Source organism: Heliangelus exortis, chromosome 1 (genome assembly GCF_036169615.1).
Source record: "Heliangelus exortis chromosome 1, bHelExo1.hap1, whole genome shotgun sequence".
NCBI lineage: Eukaryota > Metazoa > Chordata > Aves > Apodiformes > Trochilidae > Heliangelus > Heliangelus exortis.
In genome coordinates this window covers 18,952,031-18,975,967 of record NC_092422.1, presented here as the reverse complement: position 1 = coordinate 18,975,967, position 23,937 = coordinate 18,952,031, and the positions used below count along the sequence as shown (strand labels likewise).

The following is a 23,937-nucleotide window of genomic DNA, read 5'->3' as shown; positions in this document are numbered from 1 at the left end:
AAATGAAAAAACGAAAAATTAGAGTAAATATGTTTTTAAACTTAACAATTGCAAAAGCTTGAAGTGAGAATCCAACAGTGCCAATGTTTAAAAAAAAAAGTATATAAGCACAAAAAAATATAAGAAAAAAAACCAACAGTAATAGCAAAGACCAAACAGTGGACAGAGACAGTAAAATACTGTTAAGGGAACTTAGAAGTTTCAAGAACTGTTTGTCATCTATGTTTGGAAATATAAATAAAAACTCATATCATATATTACAAGTTCTGACCAAGCAATAACTCAGATCTGCTAAGTGAAAACAGATGACATGCAAGACAAATTGAGACTTTGCACCTCAGTAATCTTGAAAATAACGTCAAGAAAGTCTTAAGTTTGCTGCTGTTCAGTTTTTATAGAGTTTGAAATGCTACAAATATTCAGGAGTGGTAATTTTATGAAAACATTAAAAATGAACTACTAATAATACAATGAACAACTCTACACAATATCACAGAAAAGAGTCTTACAAAACCACCTTGACTTCACGTGATTCAGAGAAGTCAACAAAGCTAAAGTCTAAAAGATGAATGATATAAAATGATTAAAATTTAATTCCAAGATTTATGCTGAAACATAAGGGATTTGGGAAAAAAAATACCCATTGACTTCTTGATTTTGTATAACAGCTCACATAAGCGTGCAAGTGAAATAAAGCTGCAAATGTAACTGAGTTGAATTAGAACTGAAATCAAGTGATCAAAGTCCTATGAATTTATAGTCATTATATTTCTTAATCACGTTATTGTTAAAGAAATAAAATGTAGCACTGTTCTAATGTAATTATGACTATATAATCCCACCAAATTTTTAGAAATAGAATTCTTTAGGATTAAAAGTATGTTTTCAGATTAACTCTTACATCTGAAAAGAGGTGTGCCACAAATAAAAAAATATACTAATATTGTAATAATTGTATATTTTTAAGTATTTTTCATGTAGAATTATCAATTAAAACAATATTGCTAAACTGTACTAAGCCGAATGATCTAAAATAGAGCTGTGGCAGTATTTATGTTTTATAAGCAGGTCACCTGAAGTAAGATAAACTAAAGGAAATTAAGAACAGCCTTAACTGGCCAGCAGATTCAGCACTTGCCATATTAGTGCAATAAAACTCTGTTAGCTTTATGTAATGAAGTCACATTAATCCTACACATTTTTTCCAATATGCAATAACCTGAAGATTTAAATCTGTAAAAATATTAGCATAGAAACAATTTATTAAAATCAGTATTGAAAGAAAGCCTATGATGTACTTCTACTTTTGTAATATTCTGGGGTCATAACTGGATTTAAAAATACATGCCAGTTCTAACAGAATGTAGTACAGAATAACAAGCAGCATTAAAAAGGTTCCTGGTCATGCTGACAGTTTGTGTGTCAGTTTTGGAGTAGCCATATAAAATGACCTTATACCATGTGCCTCAGCAACACTGAGGCTGCAGCCCCCAAAGCCCCAGCTGCCCCTTTCTCCATAGAAAAGATGCACTAAAAATATATTTTGTTGACTTAGGTGTGGAAATTTTATTGCACCTGTGAAATATTTTCTATTTAAAAGAAAATCTACTGCCCTTATAACACTCTTGCCAACACCTTCAAACATCAGGAGTTTCAAAACCCAGAGTAAATTTCCAAAATTGAGTGTTGTAGATCTAGCAAACTGTCTCAGACTCATTCAACTCATCTACAAAATTTTTTGAACTTCAAATTTGTCGACTAATTGTTATGTTTATGATACAAGTTCATAGCTTTGGGTCTATGATACTGTATGAGGTATTTTCTAGATAATTTGTCTTTTATAATAATCAAATCTTCCAAAATAAACTTGTGGGTCTATGGGCCTTAAACTTCAGTGCACTTCAGTATGTTTAGTAGCACCAAAAAATGTTCAAATAATTTGAGTAGACATGTATGAATGCCTGTGGTATTGCATTGTGCAATCATTGTGCTTATTGTTCCAATTCCTACCAGAAAAACCCCAAAGACTATATACTGACTACAACATACAAGAAAGAAATTATAATGTACAGTAAAAAACATTGTTAAAAGCATCCTCCCCCCCCGCATCGTTTCTTTTTATGACAACAACTGTGCCAGCTGCTTGTTTCCTGCTTGTCTCCAGTTTGGTTAAAAGCTCTTTGTAAAAAGCAGACACTGCAGCACTTACTACTAGGTTGCCATCAGGCAAATTTGTTCTCTCTTGATATGAAGTGGCATTACACTGATGTCTATTGGACACAAGCCATTCACCTCATACACATTCAGTCAGAAACAATTAGAAGTTTGGCCTGTAGAATATGTGCAACTGAGTAGAAGTTCAATAAATTTAAAATATATTTTTTCTTGCCCAGATACTGATATTTACAGTGCTGAGTTCAACTACTCTTAGTTTTATTATATGAAAGAAAACTGCAGTTATTTTGAGGTCAGTAAATAATTCCAAATACATATTTTTTAGGTTAACAGAGGTATGCTTGCCCAAAATACTCACAGAAAAGCAGTCATGATTGATAGTGCACTGAACTCAAGATGGAGTACTTCTATCAAAAAATCGGGTTGCATAGATTTAGGGTTGTGGGGGACCTACTATATGCACTTATAAAGATGGTAATATCAAGCAGTACATTAGGAACATTTAAAAAGTGTACTGTTGAAGTAAGAACTTAGAAACTTCTAGGGTCCTATAATCCAGTGTCCTCCAAAATTTAGTTCTGCATTAACCTGCTTGCCTGACCGGTAATCATCATTCTATTTCAAAGTCAATCTGTCAGAAAAATATTTCTTCTTTCTCTCAAAAAAAAAAATTGTTTCACCATGAAAGACACATCACCTCAAGACCTGAGGCTGCATGATTATATTATTGCCTACTAGAAGATTTCTCATAAATTTAAGCATTGAAACTTTAAAGTCAACGTCATCCATCTTTTAAGGAAACTTTAGAAGGCGTGAACGGTCTCAATTTTGAATTCACTTAACTTTCCTAAATCTGGTTTTCCCTCATTTGATTTGATATTGATACTTGAGGACCACTTCTCATGCTCTCTATAGCACTAGTAAAGAGTACTCTAAGAAGTTCAGGAGATAGTCTTGAGAAGTTATCCTGAAGTTATCCTGAGAAGTTGAGGATAAGAAAGGATGAAAATATAATCAACTTGTCATGCTAGCAGAGGTCTCTGGTACCTGAAGAATAGTATCTTGGTTCCCTTCTAACCACCCTGTTCCCCACCTGCAGCTGTCAACCGCGGGCAATAAAATGTAAAGGAGTGGCAGATGGCTTTAGCAGAGTCAGTGCCCCACAGGCAGGAAACTAAATAAAGACAAGTACTTATGCTGCTGAAATGGCAAAGACAAAGGGAATGAGCTAGGGACAAGAACTTCCACTACAGAGCTGGGTAGTGTTGCTCTGTTTCATACTTATAGACAGCTTCCCTTTACACCCCTCTCACAACCCTTGAGTTCTTCCCCTTTGTGAAGTGAGGTCTTGTCGGGCTACATTTTCTCCAACTGCTCTGAGGACCATGTGCAGGGAAAAAAAATACTGTCAACTACGTAGCATTCATCACATTAAATAAATAGTGTGTTGAATAAATTCCCATTTTTCAGAAGCTGACATACATTAGGCAGCTATGAATTTATTTTATAATATAAAAAAACAGAGATCGTAGATTAAATTTGGAATGTGTCTGGTGATAGAAAACATTTATATCTGCTTTAGGGGCTGAGGGAGGAAAGAACAGGTGATTACACACAGCCAGGAAATATTTATGGTCCTTCTGACTACCATACTCTGAGTTACGTAAGTTGAAGTATCTGACTTCACAGGAATAAAGCTGATGATAATTAAACACCCTGAAAAAGCATCTCTACAGCCTCTTCACTATCATACTCAGTATCTATTGAATGCATTGTATCTCAGTGTCTCAAAAAGGGTAAAACCAGAAAAACTTGAGAATGAACTACATAATTCATCACTGGTTTTACTTACAAATGATGCTCCAAATAAATGCTGCTAAAATTTACCTCATTAATGTTTATAAATATATGAGGCAAATGCCAGGAGGATGGAGTCAAAGCTTTTCTCAGGGGTGATTAATAACAGGACAAGGGGCATCAGTTATAAACTGGAGCATAGGCAGTTCCATATAAATATTAGGAAGAATTTTTTCACTGTGAGGGTGACAGGGCCCTGGACCAGGCTGCCCAGGGAGGTTGTGGAATCTCCTTCCTAGAGACATTCAAAGCCCACCTGGACACATTCCTGTGTGACCTGCTGTAGGTGACCCTGCTCTGGCAGGGGGGCTGGACTCAATCTTTTGAGGTTCCTTCCACCCCTGACTTTCTATGATTCTGTGATAAAAATTGCATAAAATAGTTTATCGTTCATATTCTTCAATATGTCCAGACTAACATTCATTAGATATTAGAGTGAAATATCATAACAAAGGTGCAATGTGCTGACATTTTTCCTACACTTAAGCAAAGCTTTTAAGAAGATCAGATCATGTGATTCACACAGCTCCTAATCCCACTGAAGTTGATGAGACTACTCATACAAGTCATGAACAATTCATGTTTCAATATCAAAACTGTGACAAAAAAAAAATGTTGCTCCTTCTGTTTATACATTTCACTCATCCCTAGTTCTAGGAGACACTAGTTTGCCTGATGAAAGATCAGTGCAAAGCTGTATTTGTACATAGATATGTGAGTAATAAAAAATTCGAATGAAAATATTAAATTCCTATTTAATTTATACTGAAGAATACTAATTTTTTTCCACAGTAATTCTTAAAAATCATAAATCACAAAGCATTTAGCTGGTTAATACAGCAATTGCTACAACGGTACAAAGCCAATGTGTTACATTTACCCAGCCACCCTTAAGCAGTTTTGGATAGCATACAATGCCTTAAAAAAAAGATACAAGTTACTTTCTTTCTCAGCATTCTCTTTTGTGAGGACTGCAACTGCAGGTTGTGGCCAACTCAGAAAAAGTAATTTATTTCCTCCCTAACTGACAATTCTAACTTACAATCTACTGAACTAACAAATAAGTTTACTTCTATTTCTAAACAAAAAGCAACTTTCTTTGCTTATATGGTAAACAGCATGTTTTGGGATGGTGAAGCTATGCTTGAAAGATATTGTGCAATAGTTAAGAAATTACCTAAGGATTGAATAAATGTGCCACTTTCACTCATATTAAACGCTACCAGATGTCTTTGTTAATTTGACAGAAGCACTCATTTAAAGTAGTTGTAAGAATAAAGGCGGCAAATAGGTATTAAATATCAAGATTTTTCATGAATATCAGGAAAACCTCTTTGAGTCCAAGGTCAGATTAATGGAGACAGACATGAGGAAAGGAAGTTAAACAATCAAAGGCTTTTCAACAGAAACTTGATTGGGGCTTTTCAACCTCTTACCAGTCAAAAGAAAAAGTTACTGGCTCCTGTTCCTTCAACTCCAGCTCCAAAATTGGTTGAAGCAAACATCTGCTTATTAATGCAGTAGAAGCGAGAATAGCTTGTGTCAAGCAGCCCGGCTTTCAAGGACTTTTTGTTGCCGCACTCCGGAGCGTGGAGGAGATACTCGAGGGCTGCAGAGATCTGCAAAACTCAGCAACATCAGCTGCGAGTTCCTCCAGCACCGCGGCGCCCTTCACACCCGCTGCGGGACGCCTCGGGGCAGTGGGGCCGCTTAAAGAGAGCTGGAGCCATCCCGAAGATCAAGGGATCCGACGAAACCCTCCCCTCCACCCCCCTCCTCCCCCAGCCCGCTCTTTCCGCTGAGGGTCATTCCCATCATCTCCCGGCCGCCCCCGGAACGGCGGAGCCGATGCCGGGAGTACGGTGGGGTTGCGGGCACCCAGCACCCTCGGGGCAGCGCCCAGCCAGGCTGGTGCCCCGGCGGGTACAGCTGCAGGGAGCCCCGGGGAACGGGGGTGCCACTGCCTCCACCCCAGAGGCTGCCCCCGTTTCACGCACCGTCGCCTCGGAGCCTCTCTCCTGCCCGCGGAAGGGGGCGAGGGGTCGCCTTTCTGAGGGAGGGTGGGGGAAGGCCGGGCACCCTCCGAGGGCATTGGACCCGCCCGCATCTCCCACGCACCCACCTGCCACGCCGCGGCCCGCTTGGCCGCCCCAGCGGGGTCCGCCCGCCGCCGCGCAGCGCTCGCCCCGCGCCCGCTCCCTCCGCCGGCTCCGGCTCGCCCCGTCGCCCCGGCAACGCCGCGCCGCTCCCCTCGCCGGAGGGGCCGTGCTCAGGTGACCGCAGGCAGCCAATCAGCAACCTCCCGGCCCACGTGCCCCGGGGCGAGGCGGCGCGCGCCCGCGGAGGCAGCCGCGGGAGGGAGGGAGGGGCCGCGCGGCCGAGGCGGCGGCGGTTGCCGGGCGTCGCGCGAGCCCCGCGGCGGGCCGGGGCCGTTATCGGCCGCCGCCTCAGGGGCGGGAGGGGCCGGGACCCCGCCTCGTCCTCCCGCTGAGGTCTCCTCCTCACACAGGGAGATGTGTGGCGAGGGGTGGGGTGTGTCTCGGACTAGTGGCGGTAAGCGGGGAGAGCCACAAACGAGGCGCTCGAGTCCCTTTTATCCTGCCGGGAGAATGGCGGAGACCTGCACTGCGTACCCAGGTGGTCTGCTGCAGGCTGCAGCTCTCACCCTGTTTCATGGGGTAGCCTGGGCTTGGGGGCTGCAGCCTGGGCTTGGGGAGCTGCAGATCCGGTGTTGCTGAACTCCCACAGTAGGAGCTCTGGGTTAGTAGTACTTTTGGCTGCCTAGCCCTGGGCTGTTGGGCTGTTGTTCGGCAGGCTGGGCGAAACCATTTGCCACCATTCAGACGGTGAGTGCAGAGGTCCTTTTTATTAACCAATTTCCTTTCTCCTGTTCCACTCAAAGACCACTAAAGAAGCTCTCTGACAATGCGCTGCAAAATTCTCGCCAAAGTAGTATTTTTTCCCCCTGCTAGCTTACAATTTGAAGTACTGTTCCATTCTGCTGGTAAAAAGCTACCCAGTTATGACCATAGGAGCAGTATCAAATGTAAGTTCAGAAATCCAGCCCTTCACAGAGGATAGATTGTTCACTGTCACTAGAAATGGTATACTTACTGTGACTTAAATTAGGAGCTTTGCTGGAGTTAGTGATGGTCCGGCATTGGTGAAACCAATCTCGAAGACACTGGAGAAAGAATTGATACTTCAGGGGTTTCAGGTCATTAGCTTTACTTCTAACAAGAAGGTTAATAATACCACTGCAGTCTAGACAATTGTATGGAGACACTGGGAACTGTGTTAAGTTCTAAAGAGAATGAACTAATGGATATACTTGTCATTAAAATATTTTCAAATAAACAGATTTTTTTTGAGATTCTCATAGAGATAAAATTTTTCAGTTGGCAGCCACATGGACTTTTATAAAGCAAGTAGCACTTACTGAAATACAGCAAGTTGTATACAAAGAGATAAATGCTTGCTTCAAAAGGAGTTGTTTTCAATTGAAAAACAAAAATGAACCAACTCAGAGTTTACTGGGGGTTTCCTTTAATTATCTTGAAAAGGGCTTGCAAAGAAGAGTTTTGTTTTAGGAGCCTTGCCAAGAGGAGTTCTGCAAGAGGCTGGAATTTCAATGGGGAATGGCATGCTGCAGCGCAGCGGCGGTGCATCTGTTGTGAATGGCAGCTGCTGCACAGCACTGAGCATGCTACATCCTATTTACAGACAACTGGTTTGTGTGTTATCTGTTTTCTGTGGACAGCAGTGAAATGTACTGGGTGAGTTTTTCTTAGTAGAGTCATCATGTTGTTTCAGATACTGGTTTTGCTTAAAGTATTTAAAGTATTAAAGTTAGACAAGTATATTAAAACATCCCAAAGTTCTTAAAGTGTTGACTAAATACTAAGGATTACCATATAAAGAAACATTAAGACTTTCTCATCAGACAGGGGGTTACTGTGCCAATGAATTAAGAGCAATGTGCAGTCTCTAATCCTGAAACCTAAGCATTTAAGTCCCTGTTGTATCATGTAAAACATTTCCTCTAAATGTAAAACAGATGAATTCATTCCACTTGTCAGTGAAAGATATTAAAAATCACAGCATTTCTTCTGTTTTAAATAATGACATTTCTTCTAAGGAAATGGAAGAAGTGAACTGTTAGAGCAGCCAGTACAGATGCAGGTATAGAGACTCTCACCAAAGCAGAGAAAGCAGAAAAGAAACATTTGGAAGGCAGTTTCAGCTGACCCCTTTGATAAGAGCAAGTTGCATGGCATATCTGATGTGGAAGCAGAAATTGTACAGCAATAGGAAGCTGTTATCTCCATATCTTAAATGCTAATACAATTCTCCCAGTCAACTGGGAGTAGATCTACTCGTGTTATGACAGCTGTTGGAAACTGATGTCAATATAACTGCGATGTCTTTTGATAGTCTTAACTATTATGAACCTTAAAATATGTTTATGATGTTATCTAAGACACACTCTTTGGAAATGGCTCTATTTATAATCAGAAATTCCTCAAGCTATTTTAATAAATAAATTATGTACTTGTGAGTTTCCTACTCAGATTTGCTTGAAAAAGCATTGTAAACTTTTTCTTTCTGAAGACTTAAGCCTGAGGATTAATTAATGTTTATACAGCACTTTGTAAAAGCAAAGTCATAAGTGCCAAGAATTATTATTATTTAATCTTTAAAAGTCATATCAATGAAAGACTAAACTGTCAGAGAACTGCTATGTAAAATAACAAAAATGCTGAAAATCCTCTTCCCCTCTTAAACATGCTTTCATTTCAGTCTCACATACAAACAAAAATATTTCCCAGTGTAAGTGGGTTAACGCCCATCGTGTTTAAATATGTGGGAAGATTACCTAAAGTCCTAGGGACTTTTTAGCAAATCAAAACAAAAAAATCTTTGTTTCTGAAATGCATTTCTGCGGCCTAAAAATTGCATACATAAATATTTATATATGTAAGTCCTACTCATCAGTGTAATCTATCAGATGAACCAGTGTTACTTCTGTGCAGAGTTCTACCCATCTGTGTGATGGGTCAGATCCTTACAGTGATAGTTTAATTGTATTAGACTCACACAGCTATTTTTGCTTCAGAGGAAAAGGAATCCTTACATGATTTTTTTTTTTTCCTCTTTCTACTTTGCAGGAGAGAGAGAGTTTAGAAACAAGTTTCCTCAGAAGATGAAAGTATGTGTTAGAAAACTCACAACAAGCAAGAGGAGACTGGAAAAGGTGGAGAAGCCCACCAGTGAAGTTTGGAATTAATAAATCCATAGTTTCAGTCTTACAGAAACATGTTTTAGTAATCATTATAACTTTAGGAAAAACACTAAATTTTGCTGTGCTTATACCTTTAAACAATATTATTCCTTGACAGATATATGCATATTATTCATGTAGTGCTAATTACTTTCCTTATAATGTAATTGACATGTTAAGTCAGAATGTGAATGAATTGCTGGTATAGAAAAGTAAATGATACCAAGTCAGGCCTAGTTAATCTCTGTCTGGCATATTATCTCTTGATATTCAGTAAATTTAAAATTTATATATACAAATATACTTTTAATTAGAAGAAAAAAAGTTTGCAGACTAAGTAATGAAAGCTGACTACATTTATCTGGATGTGTTGATAACTTAACCTTATTCAGATGTAAGCAGACTGTTAAAAATTGAGTTTGCATGTTGATGTGGTGCATACTGGTATGTGAACATCTTGAATGTCCTATGGACTGGTACAAGGGTCCTGTGGACAGACAAATCTCTTAAAGAATAGTTTTCAAAAAATGGTTTACAGCTAGCAGTTATGCTTTTAGTTGCAGTTTCTTAACAGAAATACTTAGGATTTATATACTCCTAAATTTAGATTTAAGAACATACATCTAAGATCAGTATTTCAGATGAGGTTGCTATCCACCACTGGGACTAGATTCTTTTCAAAGAACTCAGTGTCTGCAATGCTGAACTTATTTGCAAGTCTGGCCCCAATTATGGGTTCTAAGTTCTTCTGAAAAATCTAAATTATATTTAAATACCTAGAGAAGAAGCTTGAGTCTTATTTTAACAGACTGACTCCAGCTGCAGGCTGCATGAACGCTCATGGCCCAAACTTACCCAAAAATCTGGCCCTTTAAAACTGCAAATCTAGAGTGGATAATCTTCCAATGGGTGTTCCTTTATAACCAAGTTCTGGAGATTTTTTTTTTCCAAACACAGCACACATTCATAAATATGAATTTGAGGAACAGAATATAAAATACTGTGAATGGAAATTGCTTCACTGATATAGCAAACTGCCATTAAGTTCAGAAAAAACAGATGTTTGCTCTAGATAAGCATAAGTTTTCTATAATATCTTTATTAAATGCCTTAAAGAAAACATCTATCATCAATTTAAAATGTTACTTTTATTATAAAAATTTGTTTTCATATGGCACAGTTGAACTACCATCTCTTTGATCCTGAAAGAAAACCATTTCCCTTTTGCATATAAGAATGCTATGCTTATAAATGCAGTTGTGGAAGAGAAGACATTTTCCATCTCAAGTATAAAACTATAATAGGATTGAAAGTGCTGCCTGTAAAAGTTACAGTTCAATAAATGCTCTGAGGGCAAATAAAGTATACACACCAAATATGATTGGTCTTTTCTTAGAAAAGAAATACTCCTCTAAGTAATGCAATACTTGTATTTGAATATGACTTTACAAAACTTCAGACCGAATGAGCAGTGCATACCAAAATCTTGTATACACCTAAAATACTGAAAAAAACAATGGTTTTGCTTCAGTTTTCAGTTGTCTATGCATTCTAGATAGTTTGTTCTCAATATAATTCTGCCTTATAGTTGCATATAAAATGCTGCTTAAATTATATATAATATTTCCAACTTTGTACACACAATGATGTGTGGTATTACTGCTTACGTGAACTTTAAAATTTCTTAAGATCTTGCGACATAAAACTCAAAAAAAATTTACAGAATCCGGTACCTGTTATCTGATGAAGTTTTCCAGTGCCTAGGCTTCTTTCTGCAGCTTAATTTCACACTGCCAGAGCTTCTGTGTTAAATGCTTTTGCCTCCTTTAAAAAAAAAAAAAAAAAAAAAAAGTATGTCAGCACAAGCCCAGACGAAACTCCAAATCCGGGAAAATAAAATTAACCATGCAGATCAAAGGCAGACGAGCACTGAGACCAAATGCCTGTAATCTGATCAGTGATCAGTTGCCGTACATCAAAGGCAGTGCTTTGGAGAGGAAAAAAAGCTCCTTTTCCAGCAGGTAGATGTAGTCTTAAATTCTGCCTTTCATTACTTTAGTTCTTTTGTTAAAAGCCGATCTTTGCCTTTTTTTCCCCCCTTTCCTTGCTTGTCCTGGGAGAATGCACACGGTTCTGAACTGCTTAGAGTTGAGTGGCTGGATCTGTAGCTTTTGAGTTCCCAAGCTGTGTTGTGGATTGTGTGTTGGAAGCTTTCCCCAGTGCCAGCGGGTTCCGCTTTATCCCTTTCATCTCGCTGAGCTGCAGATCCCATGACATCATTCAATGCTGTGGGACTGGTTAGAGAGCTGTAATACAGCCTGTGGGGGAATACAGCTAAAAAGCAACAAGAGTTTGCATGATTTCTAATCAGGTTAGTCCATTGTAACAAACCCAAGGCTCACTTCAAAGTTTTGTTACGTTCAAGTTTCCTGCCAAGAAGGGAGAATAGTGTAGCTATAAGGTTTTCTCAAAAAGATGCTTTAGAATGTTGTCTGCAACAGAAGTTACAGTTTTACATAAAGTTCTGGAAGACAGAGCTGCCGGTCAGTTTGCTAGGAAGCTGTAATTCAGGACAGAAAACTACTTGATCTCTTCATAGAGGCTTGGAGAGTAGGAAACAATGTATTTTGTGCAACTGGAATTGTGGTGGGTTTGTTTTTTGGGTTTTTAAAATTTTTTTTTCCACTGGCAAAACCGAGCACAATAGAGCATGCTCTTAGTCCCCGATTCATGTTCTCCCTGCTTACTGTGTGGCCTTTTGCAGAGCATTTTATTTGAGCCTGATTCATCTGTGGCTCATGATTCCTCTATGTAAATGAATTCACTGTGCTGCTGCAGGTCATAGACCCAAGAATTGTTGGAGGGTTCTGCGCAGCCCTTGAAAGTAGGGGAATTCTCAAGGCTGTTGCAACTTGCACTGTTTTGGTACAGAGGAAATGCAGATGAAATGTACAACTCAATTTCATTTGAGCTTTTGGCACAGAGATCAATTCAGGCCTCTGTCCTTCAGCTGTTAATAAAACATACAAATAACAAGCAGGATGGCTATTAGGATAATCAGCCACTATTGAAGATACCGCTGAAGTTCTCATAAACGTCAGCCCCATACTTTGGATGTACCACATGTGCAGATGAAAGGGATATAAGCAGGTCAACTGGTAGCCATTGGTAGGTTCCCGCAAATATTTGCACACTGGGCAACCAAGAATTCCCGCAAATATTTGCACACTGGGCAACCAAGAATTCATTTAAAAGGCAAAAGTGAAAAGAGGAAACATGCTAGTCCTGGTTGCCTTGAGCATTAAAAACAAAAGCAAACAATCAGCAGATAATGGGTACTGGATAGTCGAGTGCAAGAGAGATAAAGTCAGTATCTTGAAGGGATTCCTCATTTTATGCCCCCTTTGAGGGCTGCAGCCTCCTCCCTCCCGCCGCTGGCCCCTGCCAACCATCGGCCGAGCTTGTCCCACTCCCGCCTCTTGCAGCTTCCGAGCTGCCTGGCCCTCCCGCCACCGCCGGACGGGATCCTGCCCGCTGCTCCCCCGCGCAGCCGACTCCTGGGTGCTGCCCTCAGCACTTTGCTGCCGGCTGCAGAAGGGGTGCTCCTGCTGAGCTGGGTAGCCGAGGGAGCCTTCTGCTGGTGGGATGATGTACTGTGGACAGCACCAGGCCAGTCACGAGTACTGTGCTTCATAGTGATGGTAATTAACTTCAGAGAGCTTTGAGATCCTTCTAAGCGGTGCTATATGAGGTAATTTTGTTGCTAGTTGGACATTGTTTAAGTAATGTTTTGGATCATCTATCCAGGCAGGCCTTTCGGGGATGTTCTGGTAATTGAGAGGGAGGAGAGGTGTTTCAGGTGTAAAGAAGGATCACTCAGGTAAGGAATCTGACGTTCAGGAGTACACTGCTGGAAAAGTTCATAAACAAACTGTAAATTTAACTCTTTTTCTAATTTCCACTTCCAACTATATAAGTAAAAGAAAATTATTTAGGCTGCTTACTTCTGTTTCAACATGAATTTGCGCTCTTCTGACATACAGCTTCCCCCTACTCACTGGAGGATTTTTTGGTAACGCTCCATTTGTTGCTTTCAAGGTAAAACTGGAAATGCTTGTGTTGAAATAGAATTCACAGGGTGTTCTGTACATAACAGAAGTAACTCTCTTCTGTTCATTCCAAAGGTGCTGTTCTTTAAGAATAACACTGTTCACAGAAAGCACCTCTTAGTTCTCTGGATTTTAAGCAAAGGCAAGTCCTGAAGGTCTGTTAGAGGTCTTTGATCTTTCTTTTGTACACATGAAAAAAAGAAGCAAGGTTAACTATTACCAATTTAACCTTCTAAAGCTTAAGTGTTGCGTTTTGCATTTTTGATATTTTTCACTGTGTGGCCTGGAAGGCTGAACAATCTGCTATTTCCTATTCTATGGCTTCCTCAAAATTTTATTTGGAGCCTGTAATAGTGATCACACTAGTCTATATAATTCAGTATTTTTCCAAAGGTTGATAATATTTTCTCCTCATATAAAATGAGGATGATGCATACATATTGTGATACATATAACATACATAACAGACCAGAAATAAAACCTGTGTGACATGACACTTCACTTACACCTTCTGATCTTCACCTAACTCCTCCTTTTGTAGTCACTAATCCAGCAAAGCATTCACACACAAGGGGTCTGGTTAAAATCTATTAGACTGCTGACTAGATGTTTGACTCTAATCACTGAAATTGCTGGGGCAGGATCTGACCTGAAATTACTGGAACTGGGTACCCAACTTATATTCACTGTTTAGGTATCTAAAAAGCTTTTCTACTAGTACTTGTGTTTCCTGTGTGAAACCATAGAGAGGTGTCTCTGAAGTCCTGCAGAGGGAGATGCTGTCTTCCTAATCCATTGCTTAAACTTTTCTGAGCTTAGAATCTTCCTTGAGAATTATTTGGTTGGCTTACCAAATATTATCTTTTTGCTATATGAGGATCTCAAGCTCCTAAAGAGGTTACTTCATTTTTTCTGAGAAAGGTTAGGCAAGAATTAGAGAAGGCTGTTAAATTGGGCAGGTTGAGTCCCATTTTAGAAACTGTTAAGGAAACAGAACAAAGCCCAGGGCTGCGATTCATGCCCAAAGTGCTTCACTGGATCAAAGCCACAGAAGATAGACAGCTGAGAGAAATGAGAACTTTCTGGAGATGTTTCTTAAATATATCTCAATCTTAAGAAAAATTCTTTATGGAAGAAACAGTCAAACCTATCAAACAAAGGACTGTGGTCATACAACCCCCTTTGCTATGCTTAGCAAGGCTTTTCTAGTATTCATTCTCTCCCTTAGCATTTTTGTATTATATACATCAAATGTAGCATGTTGCTTTATATACATGCTATTTGTATCACTTCACTATACCTCCTCTGTCACCTTTCCTCTACTTCAGTCCATAGAAGCTCCAGCAGATCTTCAGAGAAGAAGTCAGAGATCAGCATAGGAAACACACTGCCATCCTTATAGCCCATTTGCTGGCCATGCATTCATTGCTTATGCTACCCATGGACTTCTTAAGTATGGCACAGATACTGCTGATCCTATTAAAAATGTCATGACAGTAGCATCCATGCGGTTACAAACTTTATTTGTGCACATATTCTGTTCTCTAATGATCAGCAGTGTGCTGCTGATTTACAGAGGTAAGAGACTTTTTACAGAGGTTTTAGAGCCTTTTAAATTTTAGAGCCTTTTTTGGGCAGATCAGCACTGGCACTGAAGCAGTAGTTGTAGTCAGAATTGCTGATCCTCACCCTCCTGAAGTGTTAGAGGGATATTGTTCCATGAGACTGGTCAGTCCTGTGGTCAGGGGAGATGCTTTAGAGTATGCAAATCCATCCCACTGCATGATCTGCATTGCCATCCTGATAAAAATGAACACTGTGATTCTGTCTTATCATATGGGTGTTATTAGTCCAGGTATTGCTGATACCTACTCCCACTCTCTGCTACCATGCTTACAATCTCCTTAATAGTCGCAAGGTTCATAAGAACTTCAGCTACAGCACCTTTAGGCAGAAAAATCAAGACCCTTTGGCATTTCCTGAAAGACTGGCTTACTGTTATCACAGAACATGTCATCAGACTTAGCATAATCTGCAGCTCTGCACAGCCATTGCAGAGCAACTTGTTCTAGTTAACACTGGCTTTGAATGTAGCCCCAGCAGTTCTTGGCTTTCTGTGGAAAAGCTGTGTTTAAGCACCATTTATAGGTACTGCAATGGCAGGTCTTTGACCTTGTGACTTATGAGAAGAAAGTTTTATTTTGCCTCTCTTTGGTCCTGAATTTTTATTGCTGTTTGTCTGTGGGTTTTTTCCCATGGATCTTCATAGCACCCAGCTTTGGCTGGTTCCCTTCTAAGTACCCTCAGATCTAAGCAAAATGGAGATTTTTGGTTGTTGGCTCACCAGATGAATCACTCTAAGAGAAGCCTCAAGGGCATTCTGCATCTAGATAATGTAGAAGGTTGGGAATTTGGCTTTGAGGTTGTCCTCAAGGATAATGTAGATGCACCCTGTAGGAAGTATTAGTTAATTCACCTGTGATTTGGAGTAAGAATTTGTGGTTTTTTTCACCTAGTTCTATCACATGTGTATGACTGGAGGCAAATTACTTTTTCTCACTGGGTTAGATACTCAGTTTTTAGAGCTAAAAGGAAACTGAAAGACCAATGGCATTTTATGCCATATAGCCACCCAGTTTTCCCCAGTATATTTTAATATCTCTTTAAAATAATGTAAAGATAATTGTAATACTATACTTGAGATAACGCAAAACAATTCTGTATATATTCCGAACTAAAATAACCTGGTTCTAAAACTTCAAAAGTTTCTGTATTTAAAGTGTTTTTTGAGAATAATAAGCATCCCTAGGGCACCAGTGCACTTCTTACTTTACTGAGCACTGAAGTTTCACAGCCCCTAGCTGTCCTTACACACATCAGAGAAGTGAATCAACTGTGTAAGAGTTATGTCTTTGTAATTGTTTGGTATTGTTTCATTAAATGAAATATAAAGTTCCTTCCATCTCTAACACTGAGTTTTTCACTTGTACTGAAATGGTCTCCTCTTTTTCTACCCATTATGGTGGCCACAGCTCTGCACCAACACGCAAACCTTCATAACGTAGCCTTCTTTCCAGGGGTGCTGGTGGAGTTGTGGCAGTGAACTGACTTCCACCAAGGCTGTTGGACCTTGATCACCAATATTATTCGTGAGGCTACAACAGGAACATGCCCTTCTCCTTAGGACCCTTTGTTTTCCAACCTTTATTCTTAAAGCATGCTAAGGTCTCAACTACATTTTACCATGTTTTGCTAGATGTTGCAAAAAACAATGTCAAAACCCCCAGCACTTTAAATCCAAATGTATCTGTTCTATAGAAGAGGCAAAGAAGGAAGACAAAGTGAGAAGAGAAGAAATGGAGAATCAAATCTGGTGCAATTAACTGATCAGAAGTAGAGATCATAGCTGGCCACCTGCCTAATTGTTATCAAAACACATGTTAAGAAGGATTCCCTTAAGACAACTCCAACAAAACAATTTCTAAAAGATGGAAAAAATGTTCTTATTTTTAAAAAAATTGTGCTTATAAACAGTTATGTCTGAACATAGAGAGCCTGCAATCACATGACCACACTTCTGTCTTCAAATATTTGCTCAGTTTTGTTATTGATCTTCACTTAGTAGTTCAGAATTTTCCTCATTTAAATAAAACACCCTCGGTCTGTCTCATAGATCTTGTACCATCTCCCTCTTCCTCTTCCCTTTTTTCTGCCAGTCTTAAGCAGAACTGGCTTGTTCCCAATCTTTTTTTTTTTTTCTGTGTATAATTGAAAATAAACTAAGAACAAGTTAACTTACTTCTTTTATCACTATTTCATCATGTGTTTTATAAAATACTATTTTATGTCAGAGCTTTGACACAGTGGCCTACCTAGTTAACATATAAACTTGTAGAAACATATTAGTCAAGATTCTTAGCTACTATTTGTAGTTTCCTGTGACTTTTATCAGTATAGACCTGCTAAAGATACAATTCTGCTTTCTTTGATTTCTTGTTATTTTGGCATCTTCCTCAATGCCACTAAAGTACTTCATGTAAAATCCCATAATGCCTATATCAAATTTTATACTCAGACTGCAAGCAAAAATCCCAGTCTCTGTACTGCACAATTTCAGTTCCTTAATGGAATGACTGTACTCTGTGGGTACTTATTCCCTGTGCATGTAGGATCCTGAGAATCTCAGCTTAGTCACTCAAAGGCAAGGTTTCCTTGGTTCCATTCCTACAGCAAAGCACATGTATGTTCTTATCTTTGAAAAAATCACCATCAATAGGACTTAAAGTATATGAATATTTCTGAACTGGGGCCTAGCCTGTGTGTTACTTTTGGAAATTCATGCATAAAAACCTTTCCACAGATAGTGACATAATAACTAATTTGTAGAGCATCATTAGTGTAATTTTTGGATGATCTTTGCCTCCCAGATAAAAGTAGGTTTATTTGAAGAAATTAAAGACAAGAAGATGTGCAGATTGTCACCACTCTTAAATAGGCAGCTTTGATAAACAGCACCATCATTAAGAAGACATCTGAACAGAATCAATATTTCATAAGCAATAGTAACTAGATCTAATCCCTAAGCAATTGTCTGCAGGCCCAGTTGAGACACATGCTTTTTTCACATATTCAACTTTGGAAAAGTTGACAGATTTGATTTTATTTTCTTTTTCAGGGAGGGGTGCTGGTGTTATAGCTGATAAACTATACTTTCTCTGTATCATGTGATAGCAGCTGCATCCTAGTGTCTATAACAATTCTTCCATATTATCCAGAGCTATAAAAATGCCAAAAGAATAAGGAAGAATAGGAACAAATGATTGTAAGTTATAAAAAGGATCAGGCTCAGCTGATACTTGTTGCCAGCTTTTTTAAAAGCAGATGCTCTTCTTCTGACTTTTCATCTGTTTTCAGTCTGGAGTTCTGTATCTAGTTTGACACATATTTTCCCTAAATACATTGTTGCACTTTTCCTCACCTTAAAACTCCTTTTGTTCTTTTTTTGATTAAAGAGAAAAATAATGATTTTTTTTAAGAAGAGCTTTGAAAAAGTAATTGTAAACAACCTAAAACCTAGAGACTATGAAAGCTAAATGAACATAATTTAGGAAAAGTAATCATGAGTACTAATAATATCTTCAAAGTAATAAGCGATGAGAGGAAGATAGCTTTAAGTTTTGATTGGAAAGAATCATGAAGATATATATAACATAGTTTTAATCAGGAAAATACTGTGACAGCAGTTTATCTTAGGAAAGGTAACTAAAAAAGTAATGGTTAAGATTTGTGATTATAACCTAATGCACATTAATTCTTTGCAGAAATTCCACGGAAAAAGCTTCTTGGAAGCTTATTTATCCTGTGAAACATGACCTTGCATGACAAAGTGTTTTATTTCTTGATTTATTTTTGTGTGATGTGCTTGCTCTTTCTCAAAATGTTGAGCTATAGAAATGTGACTCCATTATTTATATAATGTGCTCCAGCTTCTGACCTGGTCTCTATACTTTGATGTTAAACCATCTACATTTACCAAGGAATGAACAGAACTTTATGGAACGGCCAAAGCCATCAGGTACATGATAATGCCCCTATTGTTCTGCAATTTATTGTCATGCTGTATGAAGTGATTCCTTCTTTTATTTTGTCTGAATCTGTGGCTATCTTGTAATAAAATAAACTGGGAATCTTTGTTTCATACGGTATTTTATTTTAAGTTTTTAATAATAGTAACTTTGCATCCTACAAAATTCTGTTAAGAAACTACTGTCTCATTTGGCTCTTAGTGTTAATACTTAGCAATTGAAGGGCTCCATGGTCTGTGAGACACTGGATCCTTGGTATGCTCCACAAGATCACAGCAAATGCCTAGACTAAGCCTATGTCCCATTGGATTCCTGCCTGATTGCATGTTCAAGCAGCAGTGCTGATTTGAAAGAAAATAATCTGGAAGCAACAGACATAGGTGTTAAAAAAAATGGAGGTATCAAAAGGATCAGACTCAGAGGGATTTTCCTGTGTGGAAAATGTTGTTAGGTCAGGAACAGCAGCCTGACAGCCTTCTGCAAAGGGAACATCAATTATTTGAGGGGCTGGAGATTTTGTAAGCAGGAACTGTGTGGAGGTGAAGTCTAGAAGAGGCTGCAGAATGGGCACATCTCTCTAGGGCAGTGCTGGTTATATTCTGATATCACTGATTTCAGTAGCAAGTGTTTATGAGAGTGTAACAGTTTGCAGCAATAGCAGTGGAGATGAACATAGAAGAGATCTCAGTGCTCTGAGAACCATCCTGCTTTGCAATATCCACTGCTTTGAAGTTATATTGAAGGAGAGATCCTGGTTCCTCCATGAGACCAAAGTGACTGCTCTGGAATGGCACTGACCATTTGTACAAAAAAATTAATGAAACTGAAACACTTATGACTTCATGATAACTATTTTGGTACTAGCACCACTCATCACTGCTACAGGTAAAACCTGTATAAAGGAATTTCTGTGAGTTGTTTCCCATTATTTCCTACTGACTTTTGCCATATTTACTTACTTGAAGTGAAGAAGGCTTGCTGCTATTTCATCATCTTCTATATATCTGTCCCCAGTATAGTGGTTGTTCAGATAAGGAGAACTAAATGGTTAAACCCACTAAAATTACCTGCTCTGCACAGTTACGCCATACTCACATCCTGGTGGACTGCAGCTCTGCTGACTTCTGAAACTTTGGTTAGGTGCTAGGTTTTCTATAGCTGTATCTTTTGGTCTGAAATGCCAACCAAAATGGTGCCAAATTTCAAATTTCTTCACAGTCTTACGAAAGAACCTGTTTGACCTTCCCTTTCACATGCCATCATTCTTTTGTAGCATGCCAACATCTTAAGTTAAATAAAGCATGTATGACTGTGTCCAGTTTTACTTGACTTTATGGCCCAAGTTTCATCCATTGCCCAGGAACGGGACTTTCTTGTAGTGTCTCTCTCAGCAGGAGGCAGAAGGGTTAGAAATGATGGTGAGAGCTTTGTCTTCTCTGGAGGATGCAGTGAGTGGCTGCTGGAAGAACGTGCAGATTGCGTATGAGCTTGGCATTATATTGACACTAGGTGCTGTTTTTAATAGCTCTATAATCTTCTGTACTAAACAGAAGATACAGAATTGTCAGACTACATGCAGGTGGCCATCAGATCTGTCTTGCAAAATGGGGCTATCAAGCACTGCATGGAGATTGTGTGATTGGAAAGGGAAAGTCTGTGTTGCAAGGCACTTGAGAGGCAAATCTTCCTGTCTTTTATCCAACCTGCATGAGCACTGGTGATGAACAAGCACCTGACTGGGACAAGGGATCAGCTGGAACAGTCAGTTTTATATATGTGCTCTTTGTTTCCATTCCTAGCTCTACTTGGTAAATATATATAAATAATTCAAAAAGAAAGACTTGTTATTCTTTCATTTTATACCTCTTCCTGAGCCACAGAAAAGAACAAATGAACACTAGTAATGATGCAAAGATAGGACATCTGATATCTCTGAGACTCACCTATCAGAGGGAAAAGGGGCAATCTTACTACCTCCAGATAAATGTCCAGGACAACTGTTCATTGTTAATTCAGAGATCCCGACCTATTTTCCAGTGCCCTGCCTGACAAAGCTGTGTGCTGTACCTGGCAGAAGATCTAATTACTCAAAGACATTTGATGGTGTTAGAATGTTGGCTGACTAAAACAAGAAGGTTTTGTTCTGTAAACCCATCTGACTGGTGATGTGTCCAGTACTGTTCATGCTATTCATGCTGTCAGGAAAGAGCTTTAACCAAAAGTGGGTTCAAGATAGTACCTGATGACAGGTGTAGCTTCAGGAACCCTCAGGATGCCTCTACTACCTGGAGGAGCCAGAAGAGCTTTCTGTGAAAAAATAGAGGGGGAGATGGGATGGATGTATCAAATACTAGTAATCTGAGGCATTTTTATGAACTTCCTAGGCTCTTAATGGGAGTGTGCAGACACGGGTCATATGCCCTTATTTAGAGAGTTTAGTTGCAAGAAAGCTGTTTTCCTGATGATGATCTTCATTTTAAGAATGAATGCTTCATTTTAAGAATGATCTTGAACCACTGGAGAAGATCTCTAGCACAGAGGAAGCCAGTAGGCAGAATGGCAGGTGAACACTAATGAACATGTGTTGAAATATGCAGTGAAAAGTTATACTGTAGAATTTATGCAAATGCAAAAAAAAGATTTATAAATTTTTTTTTGCCAGCTGTAAAATTTGCATCTAAACATCCTTGAGAAGTCTCAGTAAGACCTTACACAGCATCACACTTTTTCGAAGAGACAATTGCAAATAATAAGTGATATAACAAATACTCCATCTTTTACAACACAAATTGGCAGTTTCTGATGTTTCAAGAGCCCTCAAGATCGTTAGTGCTGCAGGTAGAGGAACATGATTGGTACTGTGATTTACTGCAACTTTTTCACACTGTATTAAAAGCTTGTACCTATGGCAACTATGGAAAAGTGGTTTAATTTTCAGCAGTTCTGGGCTGTACTATCATGACATGTAGATTAGTTTTGCACATCTGTTGTTCCTGGAGCCCTGCTAGTTGAGCCCCAGTCAAAGCTCACTGGCAAGACCACAGCAAGGTTCTGTGGGGATGCTGGCTCCTTTGCTAGGGAACACCATGCCTGCATGTTGTGCTCAGCAGGAAGGCTCATCCTTCCACCCAAATGGCAACCTGTTCAGTCTTTCTGGGGCCCTGTCAGCTGTGCTGGTGTTGCCAGGTTGGTCTTTGCTTTGGGCTGTCTAGTGGGGCAGTGGAGAAGCTGCTGTCTTTCATCTTGTAAACGGGCAGTATGTAACATGTTTTGTGCTGCTTGGCTTCTTCTGCCTAAACAGAGTGATCAGCCTGTTACAGCACTGAAGGCATCACTTTGAATTGCTTTGAATCAGTATGAATAATTGTACTATTTACTGAGCCTTTAATTCTTGGAAAATAATGTTAACAGTGTACATGTCTTGCTATTTTTCTATTCACAGCTTTGCTGTGCCTCATCCTCAACATACAGGCTTTGAAAATAGAAATGTGTGTTGGAATAAGACTGTATAGGAGAAGGAGAGTATAAGCTTAACATTCTGAGAACCAGTAATCTCTCTGGTTTAAAAGGCTTTGATAGCTACCTTTTAATTAAGTATCTGCAAACAGCAATTTTCATCCCTGTTTCACAAGAAATATAATTTTGTTTCAAAGGTGTCTTCTTATGGCATGATATGATTTCCCCAGCTACTCTTTGCAACTAAGCTCTTTCTCTCCCTGCTGAAATGATAACAGGTAGATAGTTATTTCAAGAGGCAAGATATTGTGGATATGATTCACATTTGCCTGTTGTTATGCCTATTTCATCTTCCTCTTTTGTGAACAGAATTTTGTACTTCCAGTACTTAACATAGCCACTGCCTTCTGCAGAAGTTCAGAATTAAACACTAAATGTTATTTACTTTTAATTAGAAGAACACATCAGGTTGGTTTGTAATTAAAGATAATGATAGTGTTGTTTGATACCTTGTGGGAAGAAGTTTAAATATTCCATGAGCAAAGAGATGTAGAAAGGAGGAGAGCCAGGATATCAGAAATTTCTCTTTTTCTTTCTCGCCTGAAATTGTGAACAAAGGTAATAAACCCCCTGCAAATCTGGTATGTAAACCAAATGCAGGAACATAGTAGCAGCTGTAGATCCACCTCACACTAGAGGAGAGAGCACTGAAAGCCCAGAGATGATCTCATGTACATTTTGAGCCCTACTTTCAGGAGGTCACCACTGCTACCTCACTGTCTGCATCCTCCCAATGGACACAGCAGAAAAGGAGCACCAAGGGCTCCAGCCAGATCCACCAGTTTAAGCTGCCTGTGAAAATGGATTAGGTGAAGATGCTGGATGTGGCACAAAAGTGACCCAAGGCTTTGTTGCAGGTCCCATTAGAGTCTTCTATGCAGGTACTTCTCTCAAAGAGATGGAAGAGACAGTTGTACTCCTAAGGTTTTTAAGCCACAGCAATGTACATCAACACACAGCAGTGCCCTTTCAGCACTCCTGAGCAGAAAGAGCCACTGCTGAATGACATCTTTGCATCCTCATGAGTGCAATCCAATACTGTTATTGATAAATGTTTTATGTGAGGAGGACTGTTAATAAAATGGAGGTTTGCAAAGCTTGAATATCTCCTGAAAAGAATATTTTAGGTCTGATATTCAAGCATAATGAAATTTTTCTGTATCTTTGCTAATTATTCCCTCAGAGAAAGAGGAGGAATGAAGTGAACGAGGGCTGGTATAGTACTACTCATTCACAGCTAATTATCACTGTATCAAAATGTCAATGTATACCCCTACCATGTAAGTGATAAGTCTACTTCAGACATTCCTGATATTTCAAACCATGAATGCTCAGCAGGGTAGCAGTCTTGTAGATCCCTCAGGAGGTTTTAAATTCCAGACCATATAAAACTGTGCATAGGAATGAGTTTCCT

General features: G+C 39.2%; 1 protein-coding gene and 1 long non-coding RNA gene across 8 annotated transcripts in view; one reads left to right on the top strand and one right to left on the bottom strand.

Moving 5' to 3' along the window:
• The window catches only part of TNFRSF19 (TNF receptor superfamily member 19), a 58,586-nt gene extending 47,048 nt beyond the window's left edge, over positions 1-11,538 (bottom strand). The window contains exons 1-2 of one of the 5 annotated variants that reach the window (XM_071735900.1): positions 11,288-11,538; positions 11,047-11,137 (exon numbers count right to left, since the gene is read on the bottom strand). The gene's annotated coding sequence lies outside the window, so the exon portion shown is untranslated. Of the gene's footprint in view, positions 1-5,468; positions 5,652-6,154; positions 6,264-11,046 lie in introns of those variants that run through there. The other 4 variants (XM_071735891.1, XM_071735909.1, XM_071735881.1 and 1 more) reach the window with 4 other exon arrangements.
• LOC139792520 (uncharacterized) overlaps positions 7,822-23,937 on the top strand; it is a 39,387-nt gene continuing 23,271 nt past the window's right edge. The window contains exons 1-2 of one of the 3 annotated variants that reach the window (XR_011724297.1): positions 7,822-8,398; positions 9,208-9,286. This is a non-coding gene — a long non-coding RNA (uncharacterized lncRNA). Of the gene's footprint in view, positions 8,399-9,207; positions 9,308-23,937 lie in introns of all 3 variants that reach the window. The other 2 variants (XR_011724298.1, XR_011724296.1) reach the window with 2 other exon arrangements.